This window comes from Canis aureus, chromosome 10 (genome assembly GCF_053574225.1).
Source record: "Canis aureus isolate CA01 chromosome 10, VMU_Caureus_v.1.0, whole genome shotgun sequence".
Taxonomy (NCBI): Eukaryota; Metazoa; Chordata; class Mammalia; order Carnivora; family Canidae; genus Canis; species Canis aureus.
Window position 1 is genome coordinate 9,409,492 of NC_135620.1, and position 16,451 is coordinate 9,425,942.

General features: G+C 38.2%; 2 long non-coding RNA genes across 2 annotated transcripts in view; one reads left to right on the top strand and one right to left on the bottom strand.

Annotated features, from left to right (window-relative positions):
* The window catches only part of LOC144321951 (uncharacterized), a 55,736-nt gene extending 51,329 nt beyond the window's left edge, over positions 1-4,407 (top strand). The window contains exon 8 of the long non-coding RNA XR_013387498.1: positions 4,043-4,407. This is a non-coding gene — a long non-coding RNA (uncharacterized LOC144321951). The remainder of the gene's footprint in view (positions 1-4,042) is intronic.
* LOC144321578 (uncharacterized) overlaps positions 1-16,196 on the bottom strand; it is a 75,248-nt gene extending 59,052 nt beyond the window's left edge. Inside the window, exon 1 of the long non-coding RNA XR_013387177.1 lies at positions 15,295-16,196. This is a non-coding gene — a long non-coding RNA (uncharacterized LOC144321578). The remainder of the gene's footprint in view (positions 1-15,294) is intronic.
* Positions 16,197-16,451: the final 255 nt, after the last annotated feature.

A 16,451-nucleotide genomic window follows, 5' to 3' on the forward strand; every position in this document is an offset into this window, starting at 1 on the left:
AAGAGAGATGGGGCGGGGGGGGGGGTACACCCAGAATACCAATATAAATGCTCCAAAGTCATTGCATTAAACAAATGTATTTGAATTATGTGCCAGGCTTTTTGGTCCTTCTCATGTTAGAAACAGAAACTAAGAGGGATGCCCAAGAATCACCCAAAAGTAGGTACTCTGATAGTTTTAAGAAGTGATCATTACCAGAAATAGAGAAATACCATTAAACTAAGAGAGCTTAACAACTTGGGGTCTTGTACACAGAGGAAAAGGTGTCCAGTTGTCTCAAAAGCCTTGAGGATGTGGAATGTTCAAGTTCACAACTGAGGCAAAATTACTAAGAAAAGACAGAATGGAATGAAATTATTCTAGGAATACTCTCCTTTAGTTAAGCCACACAACCTTTATTATCTCTATCCTGTACTGGTGTCCTTCTAGTAAATGAAAATATTTAATATCTTAAATGCAACCCTAGGCATGACAGGGTTAATAAAGATTAAACCACCAGTGAATTAATTATTGGATTCTTGAGAGGCAAGTCATCACTGATAAGGTGCTGCACTAGGAAAAAAAAGTGTGCAAAGGATTAACACATCACAAAAATTCAGATATGAATGAGACTCAAGCATCTCTCAACAGAGAATTTGCCATAGCAAACAGCAAACTTTGGGGGCACCTGGGTAGCTCAGCAGGTAAGTGGAAGACTCTGCATATTGGCTCAGGTCATGACCTCAGGGTCTTGGGATTGAATCCCATTTCAGGGCTCCATGCTCAGTAGGGAGTCTGCTTCAGGATTCTCTCTCCCTGTCCGTACCCACCCTCTCTATCTCTCTCTCTCAAATAAATCTAGAGAGGGAAAGGGAAAAGGAAAAAGGGAAAAGGGGAAAAGGAAGGGAGGGAAGGGGAGGGGAGAGAAGGGAAGGGAAAGGAAGGATGAATGACCTCATTCCTCTCTCATTACAGATGAGAGAATCACCAAGCTGACCTATTTGTGATGGTTCCTTACTTCTAAAGCCTAGAGAGTGGGTGTAAGAGCCTGGAGGCTCCTGACAGAATCAGGTGGTCAGGCAGGGGTCTCCTCATTCCAATTCATGTCCTTAGATCTGACTGGAACATAGGCACACTACTACAGGTATTCCTCGTCATAGAGGGCAATATATCATCTCTCTAACAAGAGCTCATTCCATCCTGTCCAGTGGGTTTGCATCAAAAAGACACACTAACTCATGGAGGACCATTTGTGACAGGTTCACTGGGATTCTTAGGACTGAGATAAGGAGGAGACAGGAAATAAAGTGCATTTCCTATTTAGTCTACTCCATCCCCACGAACATTTTTAGAAAAGCCTAAAAGTAAAGAATATTAAATAAGTTTAGCCTTACACAAATCAGTATGGAAACTGGAAAATCTTACCAAGTCCTGAAAACGGTAAGTTTTATTAACCAAGGTAGGGCTTTTACAAAATATTATTTCTTTTTTTCAACAAACTATTTAAGAAGACAAGAAAATTACATTTTTAAATATAAATTTGGGTGAACATTTATCATTGCCTTTCCAGCTTCCATCATGCCTTCTCATGCTCTTGATTTTTGTTTGAGCACTTTTCCCTTGCTTTCTTTCTATCCACTGGACTCCTGAGGGCTCCGCTGGCCCCACGGGAAGGTAATTCCCCAGCCCAAGTTAACCATGCATAGGATTTCCCTACATCACATCCAAGGTCTAGAGGTAGGCATGTGATCTAAATCAATTCAATCAGAGAGAATCCCAGAAGGTTCACTGGATCAACTGGAAAAGAGGCAGAGGCAGTGAAGCTGTAGGCTGGAAAAGTTTCAGCAATGGGGCTGACCATGGAGGAAAGACAATATAGAGGAAGCAGAAATGAGAAATGGAGAGAAACAGAGTCCTGGTGACACCATTTGAGCCCCTTCATCAAACAGCCCTATATATACCTCTCACTTTTGACAGCCATTAAATTTCCCTCTTGCTAAAGTCCATCTGTGTTGGTTTTCTGTTAATAACTGCTAAAATCACCGGCTGTAATGATTTCAGATAAATGAGATGCTACTTTATGGAATGAATATTTACAGAGCCAATAATTGTGCATCAGTTAATGCTTTTCACTCATACCTCAAAATCATGTTTTCCTCAGGAATTATGAAATGTTCTTAAAGACAGGACTCCTAGTTTTTGCAGCTATAATCTAGAGAGCACATTGGAATATTTCCTCTTGCCTCCTTAAAAAACCCTGAAATCAGGATTTTTTTCTCACTAGAATTTCCCTTAATTTCCTTTTAAAATTTCCTTAACAATTTTTTTCACTGAACTCTACTATAAAACATTTCCTCTAGAATAAAAACTTTCTCTGAAAATTGCAATGACTAAAAACAGTGGGATTTAAATGGCGAATAATTCATAAATAATTCTTAGGGATCATTTTCAAAAACAATTATTACACTTGGCCCACATAACATGAAGTAGTGCATAAAATATATGGAAATTGTTTAAAAAGGAAGTAGGGCCCCAATCCAAAACAAGCAAAAAAGAAAAAAAAACTGCCTGCGAGTAAAACAAACATTTCACACACGTCCTCATCCACCCAACATGAGTCTAGTGCAAAGAAAGGGTGAGTCAGCTTCAAACCTGGGTCACCCCACATCAACCTAAGAACCAGTCCCAGGACCTGTTGGCATAGTCAGCCTAACTCCCCTTGGCTCGACCCAGTGCTCATATTCATGTGCCCAGAGATGGAAAAAGCCTTGGAAGTATTGCTTTCTGAATGGGCATAAAGTGCCTATTGAAACCAAGAATTCTTCCTCCTTGTGGGGCTGACCTTACCACTCTGCCCACATTCCCCCGAGGTATAGACAGTAGCTGGAACTGAGGAAATGCCTTTCAGCAGTTTTGTGCAAATGAAATTGGAGAAATTTGCACAGTATGTGTGGAACCCATTGTTCATATCTAGGCTTATGAGCTGTTTTCCTCCTGAGAGCACAAAAGAGCTCGTGAGAGTGAAAAAGGAATCCTATTGGAGGAGGGGAAGCCTGAGAGGCCTCCCAGAGGACCCTTCCGTGCAGACCTCATTTATTACGAATGACTGCAGCAGAGGCCTACTGAAAGGAGGTCATAGGTATTTACCTTTCTTTTCTGGTCTGTTTCAATCTCGTTTATGGAGGAGAGAAAATGCCAATGCTCTCCTCATGCTTGAGCCCCCAACGAATTCATTCTGCACATTTTTGCATGGAGCAGTAGACTTTTTAAACAAAAGAAAATGTCATTGGAATGGACTTAAGCTTTATTCACAGACTGATTTCTTACCTGAGCCACACTGGATTACTCACTCCCCTCCCCCAGTCCTACTATTTCTTACAAGTGAGACTTTGTCAGAATGGTAGAGTGGCAGCTTTTATGGCCTAACACATCCTTAACTATCACTCACCTCTAATAACACTACAACATGGCGCACATAGAGAAGTGTACAGGGTATGGGATGAAAACAGAGTAATAGTTTACAAATGTACTTGCATGATTAGTAGGCTAATGTATGTAAAGTAATTTATGAATAATCCAAAAAAGTAGATGTTCTAAACTCTATTTATATTTGTCTTTGTGAATATGGTTATATATGTCTGGTAACTGACCTCAATTAATGTGTATGTTTTCATTCAGTAAATATTAATTAAATGAATACTTTGTGCTAGGCACTGTGCTAAGGGCTAAGTACATACACAAAAAATGACAAATATCTGCCTTTGAAGGTTTCTCCTTCTGCTAAGGAAAATAAGAAAACAGATAATGTTCTAGAGAGTTTAAGCAAAGAATGTAGAATATTAAGGAAAATGAACATATTCAGGTACAAGTGTTAACAGGATGGGTTATATGACTAACTGCCAAGAAGCTTCTCAGGGTGGCCCTAACCTGGTAACTTCCAGGTACAAGAACTGCTGTATCAGCTCTGATACCTGATTTTGTCAGCGCACTGACAATGAAATCTCTCTGGGACATTAACTTATAGTAACTGTGCTTAACCAGGAATTCTGATTCTAATTAACAGGTTTACAATGAAACTTGCATTGTCTTGAGGATTACAGACAGCTTGAGGTGGTGAACAGCCAGCTCACTCTGCTTCACAAGACAGCTCTACTACCTACATATTCTCAACCTCAGTTATACTCAAAAGAATGTTTAGATTAGTATGGAGTCCAAGCTAGACAAATTACATGAATGAAACACATGTTTGATGACTTTAGGCCAAGGTGGATGAGGAACCCATCTCCACGTGGGTGAGAACTGCTAAGGACACCTGGACACTTAAGACAGCAGTCACCCTCCCCCCAGCCAAGGCAAGGGCATGCTTTCCCAGATGACCAACTACTTCCTTAACAACTCTTTTTAAAGTCTAAATACATGTAACTTTTATGTATGTACATATTTCTCTGACTGCAGATAAATTAAGAAAAAATTAAAATTACCCGTGGTCTCCTAGATTTTGGAATGCTTCCCCTGCCCTGCCTCCAAAATCTACATAACATTTGCACAGATGATGATGTATGTAAATATTTGCACATATATATACATCTACATATATTCACATGTATCCCATGATAAGCTAAGGGATCTGGAATATTCCATGTCAGCACGATATCACACCCAAAAGACATTTTGGTTCAGCATCTAAAATAATTGACAAGTAACTTAAATATTTCTAATAGTCTTCTGCAAAAAAAAAAAAAGAAAAGAAAAGAAAACACAAAGCAGGAATATATTTAGCAGAAATTCATAAAAACCTTCTTACCTCATTTGATGGATTTTCTCAGTGTCTCGCCCCTATAGTTCTCTTCCACTCCCACCCCCAAAATTTACCCCCTTCAAAACTCCCTCAGTCTTTTCAAACCAACAAGTGTTCTTGCTCCCTCTGTCTTCGTCTTGGTCCTTTTGAAGTATAAATCTGGCTATTCCCCCATCAGTATTAGCGCCATTCAGCATCTACTTTCCCCACTAATTGTAAGCAGAGTGAAGGAAGTGAACATGTCTTTCTTCTTTCCAACTGACCACATTGTCAAGCACAGTGTGTTTAATACATTTCTTGGTCAATGAAAACACACAGACACACACACGGTTTTACAGAATCGGACCTATCCTCATATACCTTTGAATCACTTGCGTTGAACATTGGGAACAATTTCCCAAGTCAACAATTTCTTTCCATAGACCATGTTATTGGTTGTATAATATTCCATTACATAACTGGTCCATAATTTCATCATTTCCCAATTTGGATTTTTCCTTTTTCTCCACATAAACAATGCATCAGTAAAGACCTTTGAACAAAATTGCTTCTGATTATTCCCTTAGAATGACTTATACAAGTAGAATCACTGGACTTGAATACAAACTTCTTAAGGTCTCAACACAGACCAGCAAACTGCTTCACAGACAATTGCAATTTCAGCTCCACAGCACACAAAACTGCTCCTCTCCCTGAACCCTTCTCAGCACAGAGTATTGAGGTTTTTTGTTTTTATCTTCTCAAAATTGAAATTTGAAAAACAATATATTTCTTTTGGATATAATGATACCTTCACTAAGGACTGACCTAAGAGACAATACACATTAAATCTTCAATGTCACACAGTTAACATTTCCAAGGTGACCCCATGTCCTCTATTTCCAAGTTGATGCCTTCCATTTTTTTGGAACAAAGTGAAGTATAAATGAATACAGTTTCCAAGTTCTAGATGAGCACCTCATTGCTGCTCCCAGCGGAAAAAATTGAAGACAACTCCATGTGCAAAAGAAAAATGTAAGAAAAGTCTCAGAGAGAACATAGAAGGCTTTTTAGAGGAGAAAAAAATGATAAAAAGGAGCTTTGAACAAAAGTTCTTCCAACACTGAGACAATGAAGGTAAGTACATATGCTAGACTTGATATATTAGTACCCCCAAGGTACCTCTGGCATGCAGATCCTGTACAGACATTTCCCACACTGACACTGAGCTTGGCCATATGACTTGCTTTGGCCAAGGGAATGTCAGCAAATATGACACTGGGCAGACTCTATACGCACCTGTCCATTAGCACTTGCCCACTCTCATGTGGACAAAATCAGATGAAAGATCACAAAGAGAGAGGATCATCTCAACTGTTCCAACCATGGCCCCAGACACATGAGTAAGGCAATAGTAAGACCCTAATAAAGTTCCCAACCAACCAGTCACATGACTAAAGCACTAGTAAGACCAACAGAGAAATCATGCAGACAAATCAGTGTTGCCTTTATCCCCAAGTCTAGGGGACTTGTTATGCAGCAATTGATAACTGATCCAGCACATTCTAAGCATAAAAAAACAACACTCCTTCAACATTTACTGAGCACTTAGAATGCATGGTCCTGAAAGAGAGACTCACATGTTAATTATAATAATAAAAGAAACTATATAGTGTGACAATGGCTATAATATTTGATAGGTAGAGGCCCAAAGGAAGGAGTTCTCCACTTTAGTTTGGTTAGTTGGAAATTTCATATGAACTTTCCTTTCAGAATGACCAGACAGGGGCACCTGAGTAGCTCAGTCAGTTCAGTATCTACTTTTGGGTCAGGCCATGATCCCAGGGCCCTGGGATAGAGTCTCACATCAGGCTTCCTGCTCAGCAGACAGCCTACTTCTTCCTCTGCCTGTTACTCCCCCTTCTTGTGCTCTCTCTCTGACAAATAAATAAAATAAAATCTTTATAAGTAAGTAAAAGAAGAAAGAAAGAAAGAAAGAAAGAAAGAAAGAAAGAAAGAAAGAAAGAAAGAAAGAAAGAGAAAGAAAAGAAAAGACAAGACCAGGCAGACTAAGAAGAAAAAGATTCTAAAAACTAGAGGAAATAATGATGGTGTACAGATAAGAAACAAAACAGGATGTTCAGGAACCTGCACATAACATTATCCAATATGAGTACTGGCAGGAGAAAAACAAAAGATGAATTCTTCAGACTCAGATAAGGACTAAATAAATTCTTAGTGTCTCCATTTTACAGATATTATGTGGGAGAGTAGAGAATAGAAGTGAGTGAGTCTCTCCTCTTAAGCCTATACCACTTGGCCTTTCTAGAATGCCCAATGTATTGAGATCTAAATGCATCATGGTTCATGTCACATTTTACCTCAACCTTACATGATAAGGTATCAAGTGGGGGGAGTGGCACTCACAAGTGTCAAATCACATCCCACTTTGGATGGCTCATTCGGCAACTGAATTCATTCCAGTGGATACATCATTACTGTGTCTCACATCTGACATCGTAGAATTTCGCTAGATTTTAGAAATCTTTTCTTAAAATTATTAATAGGAATCTGAAATGACCTAACCAAGCAAACAGATTTTAGATGATTCAGGGAACAGATATAGAGAGTCAAGTGATAGCCAACAAATAACATGAAACCAGCAGTATGAGACTTACAGTGAATGTACTAAGGATTACACACCAGTAAACAAGCCACTAAATTTTTTAATATGAAGAAACAGAGAGTAGAATGAAATAGCACCAGCTAATCCTTAGCTGACAAGAGTAATTTTACTGAGTCACTAGACTCCATTTTCACATAAAGGTAGGATTTTACATTAGTGGGAATATGATGTAAAAAATAATACAGTGAAGATGAAATCAAATTTTCTTTTAAAGATTTTATTTGAAAAAAAATAGAGATTTTGATAGAAAGAGAGCAGGAGCAGGCACTTAACCAAACGAGCCAGTCAGGTGCCCCAAAACCAAATCTTGATTTGTAAATATCTAATACTGGTGTTGGCCATCCAACAATTTGTTGAATGTATAAAAGAAAGAGCTATAACTTGTCATTTGGTTTTGGCAAATCTCCTAGGCAGCAAGCTCCAGACCCAGCCCTCCCCACCAACACGCACTGTGAACACTGGCTGTAGAATAGATAGAGGGCCCCCTTAACCCCATCAGCTGTTGATATTTACAGAGGAGTCTCCCCCGCGCTCCGGATAAGGAATGACAGCACATGCAACAAAATTAGTGAGGGTCAACAGAACAAGAGTCAGCAGTTAATCGATTGCAGAAGGAAAGCTTCAGTGAAAGGAGCCAGACCCCTGTTTTCTCAGGATAATCAAATGCCTGACTCATGTAGACTCATAAAATTGACTTGTTTTTTTCCTTGATTTAATTGACTGATGCCTAGGTATTACATAAACTTAGGTGTCCTCAAGATAAGACTTAATACTATACTACTAAAGCTAGACACCTAATTACTTTCGTTCCACATGAAAGATAGCCCAGTAAAATGGATGGATGCCTTTTCCACCAAGACAAGCCCTTGCTTTGAAAGTGTCAAGGGGCTCTGTGTAAGCCTACAGAGGGACACCTTCCATAAATCATGCCAATCAGATAAATCTGCAGCAATAAACAGTAAAGATGAAGTTATAACTACAAAATACATTACATATGTAAATATTACTCTGAATTCTGTTTTGCTTATTCAAAACTGACTCCAGTATGGTATTTTATAACTTTAGATCTGATTTTAAATCATACAATATCAGGCATAGGAGGGACTTTGGAACTTTTCTAGCCCAATAAATCACTCAAAAGAGAAATGTCACATACACCATGTCTGGAGATTGGACATAAAGTATGATGAAAGGAAAAAAAGGGGGGAAAAAGCAAATTATTAAAGTAAAAATAAAACCTCAAAACAGCATATTTCATATCTGAATAGCTCTAATTATAATACAATTCTCCTATAAATTAGGATTAAATATGATTCTTGATATTTTCACCCAATGACACTTTTGGAAATGCATGTGATTAATCTCATACATTTGCTTTTCTGGGCATACAAAGCTACGTAAGTAAACTTGCTATGTTTTGCTCTTGCAAAATTTTTAACATTTCTGATTTAAGGAAGCCTCAGTTTTCAATTTCTATCTTTATATACAAATATTTTTCAAAAATTTAACTATATATCCTTAAAATAGTGTCTAAAAGTACTCCACCCAATACTTCCATCAGTAACTATTTTTGAACACATCTTTATAATTTATCAATTATATACATTTTTTTTTTTTTACTATTGTATGACATATATCAATATGAACTTTTAATAAGATCATTTAGAAAGGGATCCCTGGGTGGCTCAGCGGTTTGGCTCCTGCCTTCGGTCCAGGGTGTGATCCTGGAGTCCCGGGATCAAATCCCACATCAGGCTCCCTGCATGGAGCCTACTTCTCCCTCTGCCTGTGTCTCTGCCTCTCTCTCTGTGTCTCTCATGAATAAATAAATAAAATCTTTAAAAAACAAAAAAGATCATTTAGAAAAAAGAATGCTATACCACCCGATAAACATTGCTACTCTATGTAGCCAAATGACTCCCCTTATGCCTCACCCCAACCTACATATTCTCTGGCAAAAGACAATAAGTTTACTTTCTAGAAAGCTTTCCGTGGTTGGGTGAAGCACTGTACTGGGAATGATTAAGTTAAATTCTACATACAGAAAGGGGAGACCTCCAGCCCCTTTACTTTACTTAGCTACTAGAATACTAGAAATCAAGTTTATTCCAACCATGAATGAAACAGGAGGTCCTTCTGAAGAAATGGAACTGCTCAAAGCATAGCTATACTATTCAGCAATTTCAGAGTGAAAAAAACCTGCTCACTGCCTTATTACCCCATTATGAATCTCATTAGCAGATAAGCTTCAATCACACACACAGAAATTTCATTAAGCTTGTTCATGTCCCATTCTGGAATGTGAACAAAGAACCAAAACCACCAAAAATTTCAGAAAGGTTTCAGACATGAAAGGTAAAGATCAAAACGAACAGAAAAAAAAAAGGCACACAGAACAGAGCACAGGTTTTTTTTTTTTAAAGGCAAACAACAACAAAAACTAAAGAGTAATCAAAGCTTTAAGAAAATATATCCAAGAAATCATGTTATAATCGAAGAATATTAACAGAAAAAAAGAAAGATACCTTGGAGATAAAAATGTTATCCACAAAATAGTTCCATATAAGAACTGAAAAAAAGGATGACAAAATATACCAGAAAGTAGAACATAAAAATAAAGAGATGAAAAATGGGGAAAAAATAAGAAAATTAAAATCAACATAAAAGTTCCCATATCAAAAAAAAGTTCCCATGTCTAATTAATAGGAGTTCAAAAAGAGAGAATAGAGGGAACTAAAATAAAAATAACATAAGCAATAAAGTTTCAAAACTGAAGGATATGAGGGTCTACAATGAGGCATGCCATCCTGAAATTTCAGATCCCTAGAGGGAAAAGTAACATCCATAAAAGGTTCCAGAGAAAAACAAGGGTCAGAAATCAACATGGCATTAGATTTCTTGATAGGAATTTTGGAAGATACAAGAAGAAGAAACAATGCCTTAATTAGGAAAAAAATATATTTCTAATACTCAGCAAAACTACCAATTAAGGCATTTTCAGACATGCAAGTTCCTGAAAAGCTTCCCTCTCATATGTCTTCCATCAGGAAGCTCATGGAGAATGGGACCCACCAAAATGAGAGAGAAAAATAAGAAAAAAAGAAGGAATGAGATACAACAAAGAAAAGAGGCAAGGGGAATTTCAAGATGGGATGGTAAGTATGCAGCAGGTCTAAAAAGCAACCATCACCATAATAATCTAAATACTGAATATTAAATTAAATAAAATTTTTATACTAATCATACTGGGGCAATGGAAGAAAGACAAGCATGATAAGCAGAATAAAGGAGAACAAAATCCTCATCGTTCACAATAGAAGTCAACAGATAATGTCTACAACAGAAAAATCAAGGAATAGCAGTATGGGCATACTATTCAGAAACATGGAGGTAAATGGGAAAAGAAACAGTCTTGGGGAAAAGGAATGAGGGTAGCAATGAGCCTAACTAGAAAACAGTGCTTCTATTATAAACCTTGTAAATTTTAAGCTTTGTCCATGTATTTCATTCACACACATAAAAATAAGTTACAGAGGAAATTAATGATTCCAATATTTACTTCCTGGAAGTGGGAAAATTTTGGACTCTATGCGCATTCCATTTTGGACACCTCATTTTATACAATAAGACAAATAAGATCTGATTTCAGTAGTACAGTTCCTCGAAGCTCTGCAAGTTGATGAGTTGTACAATAATGTAGAATTCAGAGAGAAGCCTCTAGTCTATCTCAATCCATAAATGACATTTTATTTAGGACCAGTCTACTTAGTTAAGTCAGTTCTAGGCATCCAGAAGCCCGGTTTCATTTCCCTGTACATAGCAAACTTTCTGATTCCACAATGCTCAGAAAAACCACCTGGAGTACTAGTTAAAAATGCAGACTCCATACTCTGCAGGGCTCCATGGATTTCTACTTAGCAAAAGTATGGCACTAAGACCCAGGAATCTGTGTTTTTACAACTGCCTCAAGTGATTTCATAGCATTGATACTGATTTTGCGAGAGAACATCAAGGTGTTCTTCTGAAGTCCCATGCTTTAAGGGCAGGAGTTGGCAAACTTTTTGTGTAAAGTGCCAGGTGGTTAATATTTTAGGCTTCACCACCATTGCAAGCCCTTATCTCTGCTGTGCTGTCATAGCATGAAGGCAGCCACAGGCAACATGTAAATGAAGGAATGTGGCTATGTGCCAATAAAAATGTGGTTGTCAACACTGAAATTTGGACTTGATACAATTTTGACATGTTGCTAAATATTATTCTTCTTTTGATTTTTTTCCAACCATTTAAAATGTGAAAGCCCTTTTTAAATCCAGTGTATTACAAAAACAAGTGAGGAGGGGCCTGATTTGGCTTGCTGACCTCTGCTTTAGGGCACTCCACAACCACTGAATGAGCAGTAACCCTGAGAGGAGTGCATGGGGAGAAGGGATCTCTAGAAACCAGAATCAGAAAAGTTCTGCAATTTGACATAAATCAACCATAAAAGCCCAAACAAAGCAAGCTGGGCAGAATTGGTTGCTTCCTCCTTTCCACAGGTATTCTGTTAGAGAGAATGATTTATGACTTCCTCCCATCCCAAAGTCTTACCTCATTCTTTTAGAACTTGCTTTGATGATTATATTAATCTGATTTCACCCAGATAAAAATAGGAGGTGGGAAAGGTGAAGCACACAGAGTGACTTTCTCAAAGTCTTCTTTCGTTTCCCTATTAGGACTCCCTTCAAAAGAATCAGGCTTTCACATGGTTTAAAATTGTCTTCTCAATCATATGAAATTTTAGGCTATCCAACTAGGTCAGAGTTCTGGGCATCCACTAATATACGTAAATTTTAAATTTCTCTGAATTATTAACTGCCATCACACTGAATCAGAATCTGAGCATCTAAACAAATCATTTAATGTTCTTGTCATTCATTTAATATTTACTGTGTGACAACAGAGGATGCATAGGTTAATAAGATTATATCTTTACACTAGAAGCTGGTTTAGAAAAACCAGTCTTTGTAACTGAATATGGGTTCACAACCATGGCGATTTCTACATCATAGGGTTTCAACAGCATTCCTCTGGCCAGAAAATGAGATGATACATCTCTCAGGATTCAACCTTCCATTAAGATGACCTAGGACTTGGAAGGTGTCCCTGTCTCACATTTTTTCCTTTCAGGCAACAATATTTTTTTTTTAAGATTTTATTTATTTGAGAGGGAGAGAACATGAGACTGGGGAAGGGCAGAGGGAGAGAGAGAGAGAAGCAGACTCCTGGCTGGGCAGAGAGCCTGATGTGGGACTTGATCCCAGGACCTTGAGATCATCACCTGAGCCTAAGGCAGACGCTTGACTGACTGAGTCACCCAGGTACTCCTCAAGCAACCACATTTAGATTAACAATTATTTCAATTCAACATGAGCTTCTAAACATCCAAGTTTTCCCCCTCCCTTAATGTTTAGTATAAAAATAAAGGATCACGATGACATACATTGCATTACAGTATTTATCATTAATGTGTTGTCATCATTTTAGATTGTTTTGTGACTAACCAGAGAAGCTTATCAGTGTATTTTTAGATCTTCAAGTCACAAATAGCAGTGTTTTACAAGAATATAATCACTTAAAACTATTTTATAAATAAAATTTGCATATTAAGAGCTCAAATTATATATCTTTGATTTCATCATGAATGGCAATTGATGATTCTAAAATGCAGTGCAACTTAATGGTTTGTTAGATGTCGAAAATAAAGAGGAAATGGGTACTTCTGTGCAGTGTTTGCAGACTTTTCTGATATAGCCCTGGAAATGAATGGTCTACAATCTGTTAGCAGCTTTGCCCCCTTTGCCTTTTAAATACCACTTTAAATTCAGATAAACAGTTTTCTAAAATTCAGTGAAACTGATTTGGCCCATCCTTTGAGTGATTCTTACTGATTTGATCAATTACTCTACCTTGAAATTCCTTGAAAGACTCAAAACCCTCCCCACAAAAGCCAAAAAAACAAAAATGCAAATGTCAGCAGAAGCCAGGAGAACAGATATATAGAAAAGTAGACAAGAGAAGGCTTTGGCATTTCAACTCTGTACTCAGCATGCAGCTCACCCAATTTATTTCCCATTCAATTTAAGTTCTTCTCTGAAATCCCCCAACTGCACACATGCACGTGCACATTCTCTCCCTTCTCTCCTCCCATTGTCTTCCCCACAACCCACTTTGTCTCTGTCTCTCATCTAAGGCTCCAAAACCCCCCTAACTCTTGATACTTTCCAGAAAACTACCCACTTCAACACTTTTACATTCATCTTCCAAAATTAGAATACATCTTCAGATGCTCACTCTGTAACATATGCTTTTAACACCTTGTCTCAATTTAGGAATAAAAATAAAAATAAAACAAAGCATCATGATCTCACATAAAACCTTTTCAGATTTACAGGAAAGCAAGAGAAACATAATCACTTGCTTTAATCTCTGGCACACATCTTCAATATCCCCTACTCCCACTCAGATGCAAACATTCAAGGAAAGTATAAAGAACAACAGAGGGTAACCGCTTCTGAATATGGGATCAGTTAGATCCAGGACTTTGCAGGGCTATCCTGCTGCTGCCTCTTCTGGTACAACAAATGAACTCTTAAGGTGCTTGTTTATTCTTAAATAGGCTACTATACATTCCTTGGTGTCTCTTCCAGATAGATGCTCTTCCTTCTAAGAACTTTGTTCATCATTCCTATATAAATGAAATTCCTCCTCTAGTTGGAATGAAATTGCATAAAATGTAGTTTTTGTCTTTGTCAAGAGCAGACAAAAGCTACAGGCTAAGTCCTCATTGACCCTGCCTCAGCTCCAAGGAGGAATTATTTTGAGACAAGTGACTCAGTTCATATTGAGATACAATTTTTTTCACCACAAACTTATACTAATACTTGTAGCAAACTTCCATGCCCACAGTAAAAACTGAAAAAAAATCTGAGAAAAAATATTCTTATGACTGTTAATCGGTTTCATTTTTGTACTGGTTAGGTAGACAGGTCAGAGCAATATATCAGCAGCTATATCGACAATAAATAATCTAATGATACTTATGGGAACATGAAAACAACTTTCTTGGTAATCTCTTTGACTATAAGGAGTTATATGGAAGTACTCAGGGGATTCTAAAACAAAAGTTGCAGGCTCAAATGACAATAGGAGCCAGGGAGGTAATACAAGTGACTACGGACACTGGCTTTTCTAAAGGGGGCAGACCACAGTGACCATCCAACTGTTGTCATGAAGGAATATAGGGTCAATGAGGCCAAATTCTTTAATTTTTTTAAAGAACCAGAAATCTGGATTTTTAAAGGAGATTCCCAATGTGAAATGTTAGCAACATTTTTTTTTTAATTAAACAGTGTGAAGGTTGTAAAAAGCACGTTATTTCATGAGCTACCAGTCTGTCATATCAACATAACTAAAATAAATTATTAATCAAGCCCCTCCAACTTCACCATCAGGAAACAATTCTCTTGAATGAGGCTGTGACAAAATCTAAGCAAGAAATCCCACCAAATAATATCCTATGGATCACCTTCTGTAGGACCACTGACTGGATACTGTGGTGTGAGGGACCATAGGGTTCATAATTAGAATGGGACTAAGGCAATATTCACTTTCTTCTAACAATGATATCCTTAATGTGTGAGAGATGGAGGTGAATGAGGCTAAGGATGCAGGGAGGCGCTACAGGAAGGTGGCTGAGCTTCTGTAGACAGGTGATGCAGCCAACACCTACAGAGAATACTTCAGGGACAGAACAAGGCTGGCGACCAAAATTCTACCACATTATACAGCTGGAATCCTAACACTTGGATCTTACCTCCTGATCATGCCAGGGTCAGGGCTTCTCCCAAGAATTTATCTTCAAAGGTCCTACATCCCCTTGTCTAGGCCCCTAGCCCAGAACCTCCCATGCAGCACTCATGTTTCTGCGCTCTGCTCCAGAAGACGCAATGGTGTCCTGGGTCCTCCATCCTGTAGATGCTACCCCAGGCTGGGGATGCTCAGGTCAGCCACTCTTGCGAGGTATTTGAACGGACCTAAATAAGGCTTTAGGGAGAAAGCAAGGTCTAGGCTTTAGATGAGGCAGATGAAAGGAGAGTCTCTGAGGTTTAAATATGGTTTAGCCCACCTTCGAGGGCTGAAGGTAAAATGGGGGCATAGGGAAGACAGAAATGGAGCCACAGATGCATCTATTAGCAACTCCCCTTGGTCTGAACTGTGAATAATCAGTAACAAAGCAGGGTCCAGGGAAGTAAAATGAGCTGGTATTCACAATTAAGAATGGGAAAGTATTTCAGTTACAAGGAAGCCTGATTAAAGCAAGGAATGCTACAACATTACACCTTGGAGCTACACTTTCAACATCGGCCAAGCTCACTTAGTAAAGTCTTGTTACTGTTTTGTACATTTCTGCTTTTCCAGGTCAGCAGTAACAACAGTCAAAAAATGGGACAATTGGTTAAGTATCTGCCTTCGGCTCAGGTCATGATCTCAGGTTCCTGGGATCAAGCCCCACATCAGGGTCCCTGCTCAGCAGGTAGTGTGCTTCTCCCTCTCCTCCTGCTCATGCATGCTCTCTCTCTCTCTCTCAAATAAAGAAATAAAATCTTTCTGTTTTAAAAGATTTATTTATTCATGAGTGACACAAATAGAAGCAGAGGGAGAAGCAGGCCCCACGCAGGGAGCCCAACATAGGACTCGATCCCTGGTCTCCAGCATCAGGCCCTGGGCTGAAGGTGGAGCTAAACCACTGAGCCACCTGGGCTGCCCAATAAATAAAATCTTAAAAAAAAGAAAAAAAAAAAAGAAAAAAAAACTGGTCAAAAAAGTAAATTTTTCTAGAAAAATATTTTGACCTCTTAAAAGTTTCACAGATGAAATACTGTTAAAGTAGAGGCCTTTGGGCTCTTTAGAAATTTTAAAGAAAGAAGAAAAGGAAATGGTAAGCTGTCCAATTATATGCAAGACTCGTGA